The sequence below is a fragment of the Manis pentadactyla genome, chromosome 12 (assembly GCF_030020395.1).
Source record: "Manis pentadactyla isolate mManPen7 chromosome 12, mManPen7.hap1, whole genome shotgun sequence".
Lineage (NCBI taxonomy): Eukaryota > Metazoa > Chordata > Mammalia > Pholidota > Manidae > Manis > Manis pentadactyla.
The window spans coordinates 84,405,838-84,411,265 of NC_080030.1; the positions used below are offsets into that span (position 1 = coordinate 84,405,838).

Genomic DNA, 5,428 nt, shown 5'->3' on the forward strand with positions numbered 1-5,428 from the left:
TCTTAGTGACATTTTTGTTTTCCCTGTAAGGTCTCCAGAGGGAACAACTTTGTCTGTCTGAAGTCAACTCATGAAAGTTCTAGTTGATCCATTTGTGCAAACATCTGCTGTTCCCTACCTTCAGGGTCACACGAGGCAGGTAGGTAAGTCCTTTTAGCATCCTTAGCAAGCCACCATTCAGTGTCCTTCCTCATCTGATAGCATTACAGAGAGCACAGCTGTTCTCTGAGAAACCTCCCTACTGCTTTCTGTGGTGGCTGCATCAACTTGCAGCCATTGTCCCACCAGCATTCCGTTGTCTCCACATCCTTGCCAACACCTGTAATTTTTTTGTCTCTTGGATTTTGGACAGTCTGACTAATGTGACGTGACATCTCATAGGATTTAATCTTGCATTTCCCTGATGATGAGTGATATTGAGCATCTTTTTATGTCTGTTGGCCATCTGTATACCTCCTTGGCAAAAATATCTTTGAAGTAGGTGAGGGGTGAGAAAATGAGAATATTTGATATCTTGATCTAGGTGATGGTGATGTGTGTACATACATCAGACATCATCGAGCTTTGCGATTTGTGCATTTTATTGTATGTATTTTGGTGTAAAGTTTTTTTAAGAAGAAAAATTATGGTCCTTTGACAAGGGTCAGTGTTGGAGAGACACACAGCGTGTATTCTGGCACTCTGTGGAGGTGAACTTGGGCTGCTCTAATATACATGCATCCGTGGGTGTAGGTGTGGGTAGTTTCTGTCGTGCAGCCATCTAGGCAGGCTACTTAGTGAAGTGGTCATTCCTGCTTGCTGATGCAACCCAATCTGGTACGTGCTATTAGAAAATTAATAAATAATGAAGTACAGTATAGGAGTTAATATTTTGTTCCATGGTGCTATCAAAACACAGGGTAGCTTTTGGACAGAGGAGGTGAGGAGGCCTGCAGCGCACATAATCTCCTGGCCCCCTTCTCCTTGGCGTTACTTACAGACCCTGATGAGCACCGGGAAGCCCAGCCAGAGGGTCAGTTTCCTGGGGTAAATGTCAGGTAGCATCGAGTTCATTCTCCCTCTAGGCTTGTGGCTCCCAAGGCCTTAGCCTGAGTTAAAAGGGGCATGCTATGGAAGTATGAAGGACTTAGACCTATAATTTAACATTGACAAAGTTATGTAAATTTTACTAATACTTCAGTAATTGAGAAAGGTTATGATATTGGCTTGAAAGCATTTTTTGGTGGTTTGATTCCTTGTTTGTTTAAGTTGACAAAGGCAGGCTCCTCAGATGTATGGTAAGGTGGGGAGCAGCTGTGTAATCATTCAAGATTGGTATTAGTTAGTTCTACTATGTGCACTTCTCATTTAGAAGCTAAAGCTTCTCAGATTATAAAAACTATCACGGCAGTTAGTGAAATAAAGGATCCTCTGGGCGACACAGTAGTTCATGTTGTGTAAGCATCTGGGTAATCAGAATAATGTGGTAGTCTGAGAAAATGTTGAGGGGGGAAAATTATATTAACACCTACAAATATAATTGTAAAGTGAATCTTTGCTCATGTAGGGTTGAAGGTATATCCTGAAAATAGAGGAAATCAATGTACAAATCCCCCCATAATAGCAAAAACCGCACCTATGGAGAGCACATAATAAAATGGGCTGTACTACATAGTAAGCATCATAAAGAATAATATCTAATGGTGAATTAAGTAGTACAATACCAGTTAAGCCCCCTACTGTAAGCAAGAAAATAAAGCTCAGGGCCCATAATATGGCCGGGGATCATTTTACATTTCCACCGTGCAGAGTTGCTAATCAACTGAATACTTTCACACCCGTTGGAACTGCAATAATTATAGTGGCGGATGTAAAACAGGCTTGTGTATCAACGTCTATGCCTACTGTAAATGTATATGCTCATATAATGAAGCCTAGAAAGCCAATTGACATTATTGCCCAGACTATGCCCATATACCCAAAAGGTTATTTTTCCCAGAATAGTAGGTTACAATATGAGAGATGATTCCAAAGCCAGGAAGGATTAAAATATATACTTTGGGTTGACCAAAAATCAGAATAAGTGTTGATATAAAATTGGATCCCCTCCCCCAGCAGGATCAAAAAATGTGTTTAGGTTGAGATCTGTTAAAGCATAGTAATGCTGGCAGCTAGAACACGGTAGAGGCAGTAGTAGGAGTACGGCTGTAACTAGAACTGATCACACAAGTAGTGGAGTTTGATATTGGCTTATAGTGGGAGGTTTTGTGTTAATAATAGTTGTGATGCAGTTACTAAAGCCCCTAGAATTGACACCTGCTAAGTGAAGAGAAAAAAAGGTTAAATCCACTGAGGCCCTTACATGTGCTAAATTACCTGCTAAGGGGGGCATATACGGTTCACTGGGTTCCAGTTCCTGTTTCGACTGTAGAGGATGCTAGGAGAAGAAGAAAGGAGGGAGGGAGGAGTCAAAAGCTTATGTTATTATTTATATGGGGAAATGCTATGTCTGGGGCACTAATTATTAAAGGCACTAGTCAGTTTCCAAAGCCCCCTATTATAATAGGTATCACCATAAAGAAAATTATTAGAAAGGCGTGCACGGTTATGCTTACATTATAGATGTGGTCACTACCTAAGAGGGTCCCAGGCTGGCCTAGTTCAGCACTGTAAGGAGGCTTAGAGCGGGTCCCACTATTCCAGGTCAAGTGCCAAAAAGAAGGTATAATGTGCCGATGTCTTTGTGATTAGTTGAAAATAATCAATGATTGATGAACATGGGTAAGGTGGCTGAATAAGTATTAGACTGTAAATCTAAAGATAGAGGTAAAGTCCTCTTCTTGCCAAGTCCTGAGGTGTTTTACATACTGAATTGAAAATTGAGAGAAGCAGCTTCAATTCTGCCGGGACTTCTCTCGCCACCTTTTTTTTTTTTTATTATGGCGGGAGAAGTAGATTGAAGCCAGCTGATTAGGGTTTTTAGCTGTTAACTAAAGTTTCATGGGTTTGTATCCCATCAATCTAGTGAGGATTTAGCTAAATCAAAGTGTTTGATTTGCATTCAAGGGATGTAGGATAGAGTCTTACAGTCCTTAGGATCAGAAATTAAGTGTTTTATACTTGCTTAGAGCTTTGAAGGGTCTTGGTCTGTGTAATCTAAATTTCTAGTTTAGAATTGATACGGTCGGAATTAGTGGAAGTATTTATTGTGGATAGAATAATTAGGGGTGGGGCTAATTTTATGTGTTTCATAGTTTCAAATTGTCACTTTTATGTTGTTGGTTATTGGGAATATTGTTAGTGTTGTGGAGTAAGTCAGCGCATATAAAAATACAAGTTTAGTAGAGCTATCGCTGCTGTTATTGGAAATATTATGTTGTTGTTTCTGCTAAGTTCTTGAATGATCATGCACTTAGGTAAAAATCTGGATAATGGTGGAAGGCCTCCAAGTGATAGTTAGGATTGTGAGCATAATGGTTGTAGTTAGCAGTGTCTTATTTGATAGGTGAGACAAAGATAAGGTTGTTGTCAATGAGTTGTATACTAGCATTACAGATATTGATAGGGTCATTATAATATACATTAGGAGATTTAGAATAGTAATAGTTGGGTTATATGTTGTTATTATTATTATTCAACCTGTGTGGGCAATTGAGGAGTAAGCTGTAATTTTTTGTAATTGTGTTTGGTTTAGACCCACTCAGCCTCCAATTAAAATTGAGAGTGTTGCCATAGGTATTATCAAGTTTATGTTAACTGTGGGTGAAATTTAACACAGAACTGAGATGGGTATGATTTTTTGTCAGGTTAATAGTAGTATGCCCTATGACAGCAGGGTTCCTGGTGCTACTTCTGGAACTCAGAAGTGGAATGGGGCTATTCCCAGTTTTATGGCTATGGCTGTGGTAATGATGATAGATGCCATGGTATCATACATTTTTGTGATAGCCCATTGTCCATAGAATATGAGATTGGTAGTGATGGCTAGCATTAGTAATATAGATACGGGCGGTAGCTTGTGCTAGGAAATATTTTGTTGTTGCCTCTATAGATCGTGGATTGAATTTTTTCATTAAAATAGGAATTATAGCAAGTATTTTTATTTGGAGTCCTGGGGGAGACCTGGAGAGAGCCAGATGGACTTCAGTGCTATAGAAGGTGTGGCAGTGGCAGACACTGTCCAGGGACAGATGGACGGGAAAGGGGAATTGGAGAGAATTCAGGAGCCCAAGGCCCTGGGTTAGGAGTGGAAGCCTGGCCTCACCTGCTTTTCCAGGGACGTGGCTGTGGGTGTGGACTTAGCCCATGTGGGTCCCTCTCCTATACAGCAGCAGCTGAATGCTGGTGTTGCTGGGCAGGTCTCTCCCTGGGTACTAGGTGAAACCTCACCCCGAATCAGGGACAGTTCTTGACTCTGATAGGGAAAGAATTCTCGACCAGGTCAAATGTGTGCCAGGAAGAAAGGAATTCATTAAAGCAAGAGTAGAAAGCGAATGTCAGCAGCTGTGCAGGCAGTAGAGAGCAAGGCAGAGCAGAGTGAGAGAAGAAAGTTCACTGAATTGCTGCTTGGCACAGGGCATGTTCCTTGGCAACTCCTGGCATCCGGTGTCCACTTGATCTGCACGGCGTGAGAATTATATCCCTACAGTCCCAGAATTTGGGGAGCCATGGAGCACTGGATGGAGTGAGATTATGTCCTAAGAACTACTGCTTCCCCATTGGCCTTAAATAAAACAGGGAGAGAGAAAAGGATTATAAAACTAGAAAGCTGAATAAAGTAGCAAAGTGACAGAGACATTTACCTCTGGACGTGGAGGTTAGAGGTTTTTTGTCTTAGGGTAAATAGTTCAGAGACAAGTCCAGTTGGCTTGTGCAACAAGAAGGTTCATTTACTGTCAGACAGTGTACACACCCAGACGGTAGTGCAGGTGTCCTGAGAGAGGAGGCGCAGTTCAGGGCCTTTTGGGTAGCTCTGGGTGTAAGGCATGCTGCATACAGCTGATTCCTAATTCCTTTGAAGTTTTGTTTTAAAGAGTAGAGTTATTCAGGGGACTATGTTGATCCAGATCTCAGCATTTTTTATCACCCTAGGTTCATTTGCCCTTCTCAGGTCTCTCTCCCAAAGTGGTTACAATGTTCCTTAATTGATAGAGGGGCTGGAAGAAGCAGAACAGCATGTAGATGAAGTTAAAGTATAAAGTGGGCTTTTTTTAGGCTGAGTGTATTTTACAGTGGCATGACCCTCATCCCATTTCCCTGCTCTGTGTCACTGCGAATGCAGAGAGTGGATGGAGAAGGTGTCTCAAAAACTTCTGCACTTTCTTTGACAGTCAAAACTTCCCAGTAACATCCAGTTAGTTCTCATCTTGGTCACCAGAGGCAGCTGCGAACGGGTGACGTGGGTGCTGTCACTCAGAAGTGGGACCTGCTGCATAGACATTCTTTATGC

At 41.6% G+C, this 5,428-nt stretch overlaps 1 pseudogene; it reads right to left on the bottom strand.

The window, feature by feature from the left end:
- Positions 1-1,094: 1,094 nt before the first annotated feature.
- On the bottom strand, positions 1,095-4,950 carry LOC130679848 (cytochrome c oxidase subunit 1-like; annotated as a pseudogene).
- Between the last annotated feature and the right edge of the window lie 478 nt (positions 4,951-5,428).